Source organism: Akebia trifoliata, unplaced genomic scaffold (genome assembly GCF_017979445.1).
Source record: "Akebia trifoliata isolate Shusen 1 unplaced genomic scaffold, ASM1797944v1 Contig00719, whole genome shotgun sequence".
NCBI lineage: Eukaryota > Viridiplantae > Streptophyta > Magnoliopsida > Ranunculales > Lardizabalaceae > Akebia > Akebia trifoliata.
Window position 1 is genome coordinate 57,969 of NW_028237148.1, and position 14,482 is coordinate 72,450.

The following is a 14,482-nucleotide window of genomic DNA, read 5'->3' on the forward strand; positions in this document are numbered from 1 at the left end:
TTTGATGGGGTTACAGGATAATATTGCGCCCAAACTTAAGCGTCCACCACCCACTTGGGGTCGAGAGTCAGGTCGTTTGGGGCGAACGTCAGCACCAAGTGAACCATCAGAAATGGCCTCCGAATCTGAACTCGTAGAAATCTGCAAGGTCTTAGCAGTGTTTGCAATGGACATAAACAGCATCAAGAACAAAGTAGAAGTGCTAGAATAGATCTGTGAATCGGCAAGAAATCCCCCTGATGATCAAAGGGGAAAAGAACCGGAAGGAAGCACGGCTAGAAACTTGGAAGATGTTTACGAGCTTGATGGAAATGAGGAACACTTCCATGAAAATCCGATACTGGCTAACAGGATGACTCAGTTGGAAACAACCTTAAAAAATATTAAAGGGATTGATGAAATCGCAGCAGGCATCGAGGCCCTAAATCAGATCCCTAAGATTCATTTGCCTGAGAAGTTCGTAATGCCAGAAATGGAGAAATTCAGTGGAGTGGGTTGTGCAAAAACTCATCTCAAGGTATATGTCACCAATATGCGCACCCTGGGCCTCAGTGATGAACAAATGACATCGTTGTTCCAACGTACTTTATCGGGATCCGCGCTACGATGGTTGATGTCTCAAAATCCAGCTGCAATAGGGACGTGGGAGAATATGTCAAAGTTGTTCTGGCATCAATACAAATATAGCACTGAGATTGAGACTTCTCGGAGGGATTTGGAATCGACTAAACAAAAGAATGGGAAAACGTTTACTGACTTCATTGGCCGCTGGAGGGCTAAGGCTACACAAATGTGGGACAGACCATCAGAAAAAGAACAGGTGGCGATCATACTGAAAAACCTCACACAAGGGTATGCTCAGCATTTGGTCGCCCAATACCTCCCCACATTTGAATCTCTGTTACAAGCTGGGAGCCAACTTGAAGATGCCTTGGCCTCTGGGATTTTGTCTAACCCTTCTGACAATAAACCCAAAAAACCCTCCACCAATCCTAAGCCCAACATCAATCATGCCTATATAGCCAACACTTCCACTACCACAGTTCAACCCCCAGCGCGAACCAATAATCAAGCAAATTCGGGTAGAGCCCCCTTTCGACAATTCACGAATCTAGGAATGACCCTCACAGTTGCTTTCCAAAAACTATTGAAGAAAGGACTCCTCACCCCTCTTCAACCGCGGCCTCTGTCAAACCCCCTACCAGCATCGCATAACCCTGACCTCTTCTGTGAATTCCATCAAAATCCTGGTCATCATACTGATCGGTGTATTACCCTTCGCCACACCATCCAAAACCTCATCGACGCTAAAAAAAATCACCGTCCCCACCCCAACACCACCAAATGTCACCACCAATCCACTACCCGTATATCAACCTCTTCCTACCCTGAATATGGTATCCAAAACCCAATTATCCTTTGATCCAGTCTCCCTCATCCACCCAGTCTACGCCAAGCCACCCAGTTATCCCCTGGTCAGAATAGCTTTCACTAACGAGGTCTATGCCACAAACCATGAGCCATTTGACCTAACTGAGGATGAAACGTACTGCTTATCCCCACCCCGCTACGATAGCCCATCATACACAAGTTATCTCTTGGCACAAATGGTCCCAGAAAGTGCATCATCCTTAATAGGTGAAGACCCTTATTTATTGGCCGAAGAGGATGAACCATTTTCACTCTCTTGTGATGAAGTCAGACATGTAACCCGAGGAGGAAGGGTCTTTACACCACCAGAACTCAGTGTTGATAACCCTGCAGCCTTGGCAAGAAAGGAAACAATAGACCATGTTAAGGAAACTATTGAAGAAGACGACACCGTCATAAAACAGTTAAAAAGGGCAGGTGCCAACATTTCAGTTTGGGGTCTACTAATGGCTTCCACAGCTCATAGGGAAGCTGTTCTCAAAGCATTAAACGCAGCCCAAGTTTCACTCGACACTTCCCCAGATCAATTGGCCAGCCTAGTAGGAGCAACACATGTTGAGAACAATCTGTCTTTTTCTGACTCAAACCTCCCAAAAGAAGGCCCAAGCCACACGAAGTCGTTACATATCACAGTTGACTGCTATGGGATGAGAGTTCCTCTAGTCTTAGTAGACAATAGAAGTGCACTGAATGTTTGCCCCCCTGAAGATCGCCACTTGTCTCGGATTCAAGGCGGAAGACTTCAAACCAACTAGTCAAGGGGTCAGAGCTTACGACAATACGAAAAGAGATGTACTAGGAACTTTGCACCTACAAATATCCATGGGTATAACAGACTTTCCTGTGGAATTCCAAGTCTTGGACATCCAGTCATCATTTAACCTATTACTAGGGAGACCATGGTTGCATCAGATCAAAGTCGTACCATCTACTTTACATCAGAAGATTAAATTCATCAAGGACGGTTTAGTAATCACACTTCACGGAGACGCGGAAATCATGGGGATCGTTAACGACATCGAAACTAAGGAAAAGTCGCTACCCGAAATCCAACCCGAACAACGAGAAATACAACTCAGTGGGTTTGAATTTGAAAAGATTCATGCCGTCCAATGGGATAACCCTACAAAAGAGTTTGTTCCTATCGATAACACAGTCAGCTGTTGTGTGGCCAGTATGTTCAAAGACATGAGATTCTTCCCGGACATGGGCTTAAGTCGTAGACAACAAGGGATCAGAATCGCACCGGTCATTTAAGAAGTAGTTGGTACTTTTGGATTAGGGTACGAACCTACCAAAGAAGATTGGGCCTGATATTGGAAGATAAAGAGAGACAAGGCAAATGCGAAAAGACAAGGGCATATCGTCGATTTGATCAATATGAAGCCCTATCGAAAAACCCTTAATGGGCACTTCGTAAAAGCAGGAGAAGACTTTCCTTATTGTGGTTTCCCAGAACCTTTCATTAACCACCTCACGGGTATTCGTCAACCAGGGTTCGAGATCTTCTTTGGGATGAGTTGGCCTGACAAGGAAGAAGATAAGGCATCTAAAGAACTGGAAGAAGCTGACGATTGGCAGATAGCCATCGATTCACTCAACATCGCTCAAATGTTTCTCAAAGAAGTTAATGTGTCAGTCCTGTCAGTCGAAGGTGGTGCTCAAAGCCCACAGTCTGTAATCAAACCCGCAGTTGGGTCACTTTCTAATTACCATGTAATGAGTCCTTTGCTTTATGTTGAGTCTAGTCAAGTTAGTCTTGCTGAGTCTGTCGAGTCCGCAGTTAGTCCTGTCACCCCATCCATCTTTAATGAAATAGAAGAAGTTTCTGATTACCCCGAGTGCAATAATGATTTAACTGATAATCTCACTTCGAAGGAGGAATCTTCTGACAAAGAAACCCCTATCGAACTAATCAAATTACTTGAGCAAGAGAATGAACGTCGGGCTCAACCTGTAATGGAGGAAACAGAACCAGTCAATCTCGGGACTAAAGAAAACCCTCAAGAGATTCGAATTGGTGTCACCTTGTCTTCCGAGGAACGCGAGGGAATAGTAAATTTGCTCAGAAAATTCAAAGATGTGTTCGCATGGTCGTATGAGGACATGCTTGGGGTAAGTACGGACATCGTTCAGCATAGAATTCCATTGTATCCTGACGCTCGACCAATAAAGCAAAAACTCCGACACATGAAGCCAGAATGGACTTTGAAAATTAAAGAAGAAGTCACCAAGCAGATCAATGCCAGATTTTTGGAAGTGGTAGAATACCCAAAATGGATCGCTAACGTAGTCCCAGTTCCTAAAAAAGATGGAAAAGTTAGAATATTCGTGGATTTCAGAGATCTAAACAAGGCAAGTCCAAAAGATAATTTTCCATTGCCTCACATAGACGTACTGGTCGACAACATTGCAGGACATGCCATGCTCTCGTTTATGGATGGTTTTTCGGGATATAACCAGATAAAGATGGACCCCCGCGACATGCAAAAGACATCGTTCATCACCCAATGGGGAACTTTTTGTTATAAAGTCATGCCTTTCAGTCTAAAAAACGCTGGGGCCACATATCAGAGGGCAGCTACGACCTTATTGCACGACATGATACATAAGGAAGTTGAAGTTTATGTGGACGACATGATAATCAAATCCAAGGAACGATCGGGACACGCTGCTGCACTAGAAAAATTTCTTACAAGGATTCAGAAATACCAGTTACGTCTCAACCCACAGAAATGCGTATTCGGTGTGACTTCAGGAAAATTGCTAGGATTTGTGGTCAGTCAAAGAGGGATTGAAGTAGACCCCGGGAAAATCAAAGCCATACAGGAAATGGTACCACCTAAGACTAAAAAGTAGATTCGAGGGTTTTAGGAAGAATTCAGTATGTCAGCAGATTCATCGCTCAACTCACCAATGTATGTGAACCGATATTCAAGCTTCTCAAGAAGAATAAGCCGACAGTATGGAATGAGCAATGCCAAAAAACCTTCGATCAAGTCAAGGAGTATCTCGCGAATCCGCCTATTCTGGTTCCGCCTACCCCGGGTGAACCTCTTCTCCTTTACCTGTCAGTCACAGAAGAAACTATGGGATGTATGTTGGCACAGTACGACAAAAACAATCATAAAGAGAGAAACATCTATTACATCAGTAAGAAGATGTTAGAGTACGAACGAAAATATTCAGCTCTTGAAAAGACCTGCCTAGCATTAGTATGGGCTACTCAAAGGTTTCGGCACTACATGCTCTCCCATTCAGTTATTCTGTTATCCCGGATGGATCCTCTAAAATATCTTTTTGAAAAGTCAGCATTGACAGGAAGGACTGCACGATGGTTACTTCTGTTATCAGAATTCGATATCACGCATGTTACACAGAAGTCTATTAAGGGAAGAGCAATAGCAGAATATTTGACCGATCATCCCGTAATAGAGGGAATAAGACCTGTCGATCAATTCCCGGATGAAAATATCCTGAACCTCAAAGAAGGACCACGAGACCAAGTTTGGCAATTATACTTCAATGGAGCTACAAATCAAAATGGGTATGGAATAGGGGCGGTTTTGTTATCTCCCGAAAGATGCCACATTCCGATCGCTGTTAAGCTGACTTTCTCCAATACGAATAATACATCTGAATATGAAGCGTGTATCGCCGGGCTTGAGGCTGCATTGAATTTGGGCATCACAGAAATTGAAGTATTTGGAGATTCGGCCTTGGTCATACATCAATCGTTGGAAGAGTGGAAAACCAAGGATGCGAAGCTGAAACCTTATCATGAATATCTGTTAAATCTAGTAAGAAAATTCAAAACCATCTTGTTTCAACATCTAGCAAAGGAAGATAACAGATTCACAGATACCCTAGCTACCCTATCTTCAATGATCCATTTACCTCCAGGAATGGAATTAAGGCCCATCACAATCGAAGTCAAAGATAAACCCGCATATTGTTACCAGGTCGACATCGCTGCTCGACTCCCTGACGGAAAGCCATGGTATACTGATATCAAGAAAGTCCTAAGAAAGCAAGAGTTCCCAATTGAAGCATCTAGGAAAGAATGACAAACTCTGCAGAGATTCGCATCCCAATTCATACTATGCGCAGGGAATTTATATAAGAGATCATATGACGGAATCCATTTGGCATGTATTGATGAAAATCAAGCTGAACGGATAATGTTAGAACTGCATTTGGGGGATTGTGGACCTCACATGAGTGGGAAAATGCTAGCCAAACGAATCATGAGGCAAGGGTATTATTGGCCGACCATGGAAACAGATTGTCACTATTTGGTGAAGACCTGCCATAAGTGTCAAATACACGCTAACCTCATACACGTTCCTCCATCTCAACTAGTTGGTTTGACTTCTCCGTTACCGTTCTCTGTTTGGAGAATTGATATAATCGGCAAAATTACACCTAAAGCATCGAATGGGCATGAGTATATCCTAGTGGCCATTGATTACTTCACAAAATGGGTAGAAGCTGCTTCGTACGCCGTTCTCACCGCATCTAAAGTTGTCAAGTTCATCCAAGCGCATATCATCAGTCGATAGGGGGTACCTTCTGAATTGATTTCGGATAATGGGTCACATTTCAAAGTTGAAGTCATTACACTGTGTTCAAAATTCAAGATTCGTCACCACAAATCATCTCCTTATCGTCCTCAAACTAATGGAGCAGTAGAAGCAGCCAACAAAAATCTCAAGACGATTATCAGGAAAATGTGTCAATCGCACAGGGATTGATCTGAAAAATTACCATTTGCGCTCTAGGCGTACCGCACCTCAATACGATCCTCCACTGGAGCCAGCCCGTATTCACTTGTGTACGGAATGGAAGCTGTCTTACCAGTTGAAATGGAAATCCCTTCCCTCAGGATCCTAATGGAAAGTCAATTATCAGAAGCAGAATAGGTTCGTCACCGGTACGAAGAGCTACATTTAATTGATGAAAAACGACTTAGAGCTCTGTACCACGTGCAAGCTTATCAAAGAAGAGTCGCTCGAGCGTTTGATAAAAGAGTTAAAGTTCGTGACTTGCAAATTGGGGATCTAGTACTTAAAGAGAATCGAACACCCATTTTCGACCCTAGAGGCAAATTCAAGCCCAATTGGGGAGGTCCCTTCATCATTAAAGAGGTACTGCCTGGGAAAGCTGTTAGACTTCAAGATCACGATGGTGTTGAATTACCAAAATCGACGAACCTTGACCAGATCAAACGGTACTACATCTAAGGAGGCCATCTTTGGCCGAACCAAGTTCCTTGTTACCCAGTTAAATATCTCCCCTTCTTAGCCCCTCGCAGCCCTTTTCGAAAAAAGAAAAATAAAAATCTTGCCCTTTTTTCTTTCTTAGCCCGATCACCCAACCTAGGGGTGGGAATGTAACTCAAACTACGTTTTGGTCTGATCCCAAAATTTTGGGGTACGTAGGCAACCTGAGAAGTTACTTCGGGCCCGACCACATCAAAATAAGAAAAATAGATTCCCCCACAAAGGAAAAATCCAAAAAAAAAAAAAAAAATTCAAAGCAAAATTAAAGAAATGCCACACAAGGGGCATTCGGGTTTTGAGCTTTAAAATCCCTTCTTTTATGCCCAGTCCTAAGCTACCTATGAAAGCCCTCCTAAGTACCGTGCGAAAAGTCAAGGAAGGAAATAAAGCTTGATCAGACAGTAACTCCAGAAGTTCAAAAATGAAGAAAAGGGAAAATAAAGCCTGCTAAGTTGAAAACCCGAGAGGGCGACTCAGGCAAAAATCAAGGTAAGCTCGCGAGGTTGAAAATCCGAAAGGACGGCCTTGGCAACAATTAGAGCAAAAGAAGAAGAAAAATTGTAAGCTCGCTAGATCGAAAGCCTAAAAAGGCAATCTAGGCAAAAGCTAGAGCATGCTCGCTAGATTGAAAACCTGAAAAGGAAATTTAGGCAAAAATTAGAGCAATCAAAAAATAAAGGGAAATCTTCGTTGAGTTGAAAAGTAAAGCGAACTAGAGCATCAGAAGTCTGAATGGCCAAGCGTTTATTCTCAGCTCAAACCAAGCAATGACTCAAAAACCACATGTATCTTGTCTACGATTAATCTGAACAGTTTTATTTTCCTAAGCGAACCAAAAGGAGAAGAATGTGATCTCCAAGATGAATCTTAAGAGCGGATATGTGGTTCCAACAGTTGAGCCCGACTCATGATCTCCAATAAAGTTGAAATTAAGAGTAAACCCGTATTGCACTTGTGGTAATCTATGACTTCTAATTTTCACATTGAGGGGTATTCCTTCTTCTTAAGAAATATATTTCCCCTACACTAGGGGCAATTCCTTTTTTCAAATATGTTCAATTATCCTCAGTATAACACCCCCCATCAAACTAGGGGCATTTTTTTGAAGCTAAGTCAATTTTAACCCCAAAGGATAAGGTTCACTCTAAATTAAATGTTACCCTCTTGATAACATTTTCGAAACCCCCAGGGTTCAAAGAAAGTTAAAACGTTGACCGGACCTTTATAAAATTCAACTTTTTGAAAGTACTGTTTTGCCAAAAATAATGCATTACTCTTCCACCCCGAGTATGTAGAGTAAGACATTCATATTTTCCTCAAATGCCGCCGAGGGTCTTCTCGGATTACGCCCAGATTTTGCTCAGATGCCGCCGAGGGTTTTCTCGGATTATGCTCAGATTTTGCTTAGATGCCGCTGAGGGTTTTTCTCGGATTATGCTCAGATTTTGCTCAGACATCGCCGAGGGTTTCTAGGATTATGCTCAAATTTTGCTCAGACGCCGCCGAGGGTTTTCTCGGATTATGCTCAGATCTTGCCCAGATGCCGTCGAGGGTTTTCTCGGATTATGCTCAGATTTTGCTCAGACGCCGTCGAGGGTTTTCTCGAATTATGCTCAGATCTTGCCCAGATGCCGTCGAGGGTTTTCTCGGATTACGCTCAGATTTTGCTCAGATGCCGCCGAGGGTTTTCTCAGATTTTGCTCAGACGCCACCGAGGGTTTTCTCGGATTATGCTCAGATTTTGCTTAGACGCCACCGAGGGTTTTCTCGGATTATGCTCAGATTTTACTCAGATGCCGTCGAGGGTTTTCTCGAATCATGCTCAGATACCGACGAGGATTTTCTCGTATTATACCCAAGATTTGCTCAGATTTTATGTTTACACACGTTCTCTATCATTAAACTTGTTATCCTCCCAACATGAATGCGCAGAATGGAGGTGCGCCTTTTCAAAATCATCAATACACTATTGCACACACATGTACTTGCATCAGTCAAGGAGAATTTTCAAAATTCAAGGATTTGACATCTTTAGTCCAAGGAGAGCTTATCCTCAAGGATCTGGACATTTTGACAAATTGTCGAATCAGACTGCAAAATGAGCTGTCACTAGCTTTGGCATTCGGATGTCGCACTATCTATCACAATAGATTGGCCATCTAGTTTGCTTCTACCCTCTGCCAAAGAGGGGCATCTGTAGACATCCCATTTTTGCATTTGCTTAATTCGACAATTCGTCACCCGGTTACCGTGGATTCCTAATGATGATTGTAGAGAACTCGAAGGCTTGTGAGTACTGTCCTTGGTTCCCTTCGTTTTCACTCTTCTCATCTCCTCTATTCATCATGACTCGACATAGAAATTTACGCACGCTTAGGATCGCCATACATCACACCCAATTTAGTAAGCACGTACGCTTAGGCTCACTACACAGTTCGATAACCTAGAGATCTCGCCACGCTAGGAAAATACGACTTTGAAACATAGAAATAATCACGTTGGGACTAAAAGAAACCTCACGCCAGAATTCGTAAAAATCCGTAAAAATCTGACAAAATGACGAAAATACCCCTCATAAATTTTGGACCTCCGAAAGACCTCGAAAGTACCTCCATTGTACTTAGAATATGATTTCAAGTCTAACGGGACTCAAACCGACAAAAACAGAAAATTTTAAGAAAAATCATAAAAAGGACCGAAATGCCCCCTCAACGGCCAAACTCAACTTAGAAATCTCGATCTTTAGGAAAATATAATAAAAATTAAAATCAAATAAAAAATTAAACAATTAAACCTTAAAATTAAAAATTAAAATCAAATAAAAAATTAAACAATTAAAACTTAAAAAGTAAAACAAGTAACATCTAATTCAAAATTAAATAATTAAAACTTAAAAATTAAACAAATAAAATTTAATTCAAACAAAAAAATTTTAAATCTAATTCACAATTAAACAATTAAAATCCAATTCAAAGCTTAACAATTAAAATTCAACATCCAATTCAAAATTAAATAATTAAAACTTAAAATTAAACAATTAACATCTAATTTGAAATTAAATAATTAAAACTTAAAATTAAAAAATTTTAAATCCAATTCAAAATTAAACAATTAAAATCAAATCAAAAGTTAAACAATTAAACCAATAAAATTCAAATTAAATTCAAAACAATAAAACTTAAAACAAAATTTTTTAATCGAAACTAGAGTAAACCAATCACAAGTTGAAGTTACCATGCTACGAGTAGCGGGGGATCACCCCACCACCATTTTTCCAAAAGAAAAGAATGCGTATAGAACAAAAAGAAAGAAGAGAATTTTTAGAAAGAAATAAAAAATAAAAAAATAGAAAGTAGCTTTCTATTTAAGAGAGAACGTTTTCTCTCTAGAGAGGCTTCTCTCTCAACGTGCTTAGGTTGAACGGCTTCATCATCTTCTTCCTCAACGTGCTTAGGTTGAACGGCTTCATCATTTTCTTCCTCAACGTCTGGCTGCTCTCCCTTCTTCTTCCCACTCTCCCCATGCTTATTCTCACACAGCCCTTTCTCCATCTTCTTCTGATCTTCAACAACGTCCTCACTGTCCTTCACTATTAACAGTCCCAAACAGCATGCTCTTGCTACCCCATTCACGTCCTACAGCCATTATAGGACCTACAGCCTCTTCTTTATGCACGCCTCCTTTTCCTGGCTGCTCAAGGGAATGAACTCTACCACTATAAAATCAGCAACGCCCCAACTTTCATCTACGTTGATTGGCTGTTGTACCACGTCTTAGCAGCCTCCTCGCCGCACTGCAAAACAACCATAGTGCTGTCTTCATCATCTCCGACAGTCTCTCTGCAAAACGTGATTGTTGCAGCCATCGGTCCAGCCACTCTTCGATCTTCTCTGTCTCTGTTACACGTTCTCCATAAGTGCACAAGCCTTCGAATTCTATCTGAAGGAGACGACTATACTGTTTCATCCTACAGGTGATTCTTATTTTGTTCTCTGCTTTCCTCATCTCCTTTCTCTGTTTGGGTGCTAATACTCGCCTCTACAGTGAAGTTCTCCGCTGATTCGTAGCGTCGTAATAATCATAGGATTTTATTACACTTTTTATACGTTTTCTTAGTTTTTTTTAGGTGTTTTTATTGCATATTGGTAGAAGGGAAATCCGCTCCCTTTGTATTTTTATTTTTATTTTTATTTGTTTTTTACCTATCTCCGCATATCGTTAGGCTTAAGAGATTCTTTTATTGTATTTTATTTTGTGTAGTTTTATTTTTATTTTTTTGTAATTAGTGAGATTAAGAAAAACTTTCAAGTATATATTTTCTGTTTTTCTCCTTTTATGTATATATGCTCTAAAGTTTTTTTAGATAGGTGGATGATTTTAATTCATGTAGTTTTTATATTTTTATTTTTATTTTTATTTTTTATTTTATTATTTTATTATTATTATTTTTTTTAGATATATAGGTCAAGAATCATTTTCGTTTTTACGTAGGCTTCGTTTTTTTTTGTATTTTATTCTTTTTGCATGTTGATAGGTTAGGAGAATATTTTCCTGTTTCCATCTTTTTCATCTTTATTTGTTATTGTTATTATTTTTGCATGTTAGAAGGGGTAAAAGATTTTTTTTTTTTTTTGTATCATCATGATCATTACGCTCAATTCCAAATTACATGCACTGTGATGATATTTGGACTCTTTGTGTAATTCTGGGACTTTTTCATGTGGTTAATGTATCTTTTGGCTTGATAAACATGCATGTCATTGAACAATAGTTGCTTTGGAAAGATCGAAAGTCATGAATGCATGCCCGTTTGATTATTTTGAAAGTTGGTTGAATATGAGATTCTTTATTATTTTGTTAATTTCCGATTTCAGGATTCATCATAAATTCATAATTCCCTGATTTGGAAACTCCTATTTGTAATGCCATTGGAAAATTCGTATTTGGGAACTTTCTGATATAAAAATTGCATATTTGCCTATTTAAGGAAGGAATATATTTATAAATTCCTATTTTAGGAATTTTATATCTCATCAATTTCCAATTTAGATGACTTTGTAATTTCATATTTAGAAAGTTTATGAATTTAGAAGTTTCCAACTCAAAATTGTGATTTTTGGAAAATTTCTATTTCAGGAATATCCTTTTTTTTTAAGAAATTTCCAATTTGGGAATTCTGCATATATCTCTTGAATTCTGATTTAGGAAATTTTATATTCCTAATTTGGAAATATTTTAAGTCCCAATTTGACAGGTTTCTATTTGAAATCCTCTTATTTAGGATATTCTCATGATTTTCTATTTTGGACAGTTTGAGGAATATTTGCAGGTGGAGTTTCTTAATTGATGTTAGATCATGGAGCTAATCAGGGTTTTTTTTAAATCCTTCCATATTTTGTGGAATCCAAAGAAGGATCATGTGATAATTGGGATGATTTTTAGTCGTAGGATTTGATTGGAAAATCCCACATGAATTGATGATGATGATTGGACTGTGACCTTGACTGTAGTCTTTGTATGTTGACCATAGGATGACTTTGGATCGTAGTAGAGACCGATCATCTTGATCGGGCGGGTTCGGTGCCTGACACCTTCCGAAACCCATAATCTGACCCCTTACCCATATCTTTGATCCGTGGACCGATCCATATCCGTTTGGAGTTATTTATGGTTCCTAGACCTAAACTAGGTGGCGACTCCCATTTCTCAAAAGTCCCTCATTAATAAATCGGACCCCTATCCACTATTGAGTGAGAAAGGGTCGAGGCGATTTCAGGTTGGTTGGTTAGAAGAAAAATATAACTGGAGATAATATGACTTGGACAGCAACCATAGGATTAGATTGGGTACCTTGAAAAGGGCTACCTGTTTTTTGTAAAAAGAATACCAGAAAATTGTGACATGTGCAGAAGTTAAAAAATAAATCAGAAAAGTGGTGAAGTTGAGAAAAGAAAAAATAGAAATATATGGAAAAGACCAAATCAAAGTAAAAAAATGTTTGAGTTGAAAAAATGAAAAAAGACAAGAGTCCAATGTAACCAAATAAAGTAGTTTCAATAGGGTGAAAGTTGTCAATGGTAAAAATGTGAGTAAACTAAAATATCACAAATAAAGTCCCTTAGATGTATTAAAGTGAACATCCATACCTCTCACAATCCCATACAGGATACTTAATTTCGAGTTAGAACTGAGAAATAACTGACCATTCTTAGTAGTTAGGAAGCGAAATATTGTTCCTAAAAAGATGTTACTTTTTAAAGAAAAATAAAAAAAATTGCACGAGCACTCAAGTTATCCTTGAAATTTTCTAAACTGAGAAATGCAAACTAAAATTTTGCTCAAACATATAGACTTTTGACTGATTTGTGAAATATCATTATGTTTGCCTTACATCTATTGAGTTTGATTTTAATATTTTTATAAAGTATTAGAATTTTGTGGGTATATTCACTGCAAACCCTCACGAGTCAAACTCGTCCACTAGGGGTAACCTAGGGGTTTAAGGGCTTGTTGCATACGCTAAATACAGTCGAGAAACCTACGAAAGTGATTTGTAACTTAGTTTTTAATTTATTTTTGTTCGAGACTAGTAAAATCTAGGTTTGAGGGTGTGATCAGGGTCTAGAAAGTCATTTTTAGAAACCTAATTACATAGACTTTATCAGTAAATTATACACGAAACCCTCTAATTGCATATAATTCGTTGTTAGTCCATAATAATTCGTGTTTTCCATTTAATTATATAATTCGTAACTAATTACGATTATTTACGTATAACAGGAATTATTCGCAAAGTTTCAAGACGAATCAAGAAAAACTGAAGTTATCACTGCGATCCCGGATCCAAAAGAAAACCATGAATCAAAAGTCAAGTCAATTGACTAAAATTTCACGGCGGCACCATGGTCAATTGCGAGGGCTCGGTGAACTAAGAAAGTCAAACCTCGAGATTTGTACTGAAGCTTGGTGACTGAAAGACATTCGTATTGAAGTATGACTTTGGTATTTTTATAATCACGGAGTGTCTCCGAAACCTTAATTACCCAATAAACCCTAATTTGATTTCTTTATAAATAGAAGATCAGACCAAAGAGCTTCTCATCTTTGGGGGGGAGAAATCTTTGGAGGGATACCTCATCTCCTTGGAAATCAACTTCTATTATTTTAGTTTAGGTTTTATTTTATGTTTCTTAGTTTTACGAAAGTTGTAAGGAGGCTTTGTTGGTTTCAAGTCAAGCAGTAAAGATCATTTCTTTCTCTCATCTCTCTTCTCTTTCCTTGTTTTCTTTACTTTATTGTTCTTGCGATGATTGTTGGTTAAATCTCCGTTAGATCGGTTGAGGAAGTCGGAGCAAGATTTGTCAGTGTTTTGATTGTTCTCAAAATTGCTTCATAGTTTTATTGTGATAATATTATGTTTGTATTATTAGGCTAACCATTGAATGTTTCTCAAAGTTCTGATATTTCTCTCTTTGATAAGTTCAAGAAGAATCATACTTTACAGAGAACAGTCAATGTTTATTTAATAATCACGGCCTGAGTTATTGAGATAACGTAGGTTTTTATTATTAAGTTGAATATTAAATATTTCTCATAGTTTTGATGGTTTATTTCTTTGATAAGTTTAAGAATAACCATACTTTACAGAGAACAGTTAATGTTTATCTAATAATCTCTACCTAAATTATTGCATACTTTTGATCTCGTTAATATATTAATTGCTTGATTTTCCGATCTATAAACATTAGTTTTGTTTAGTGGATCGAGAT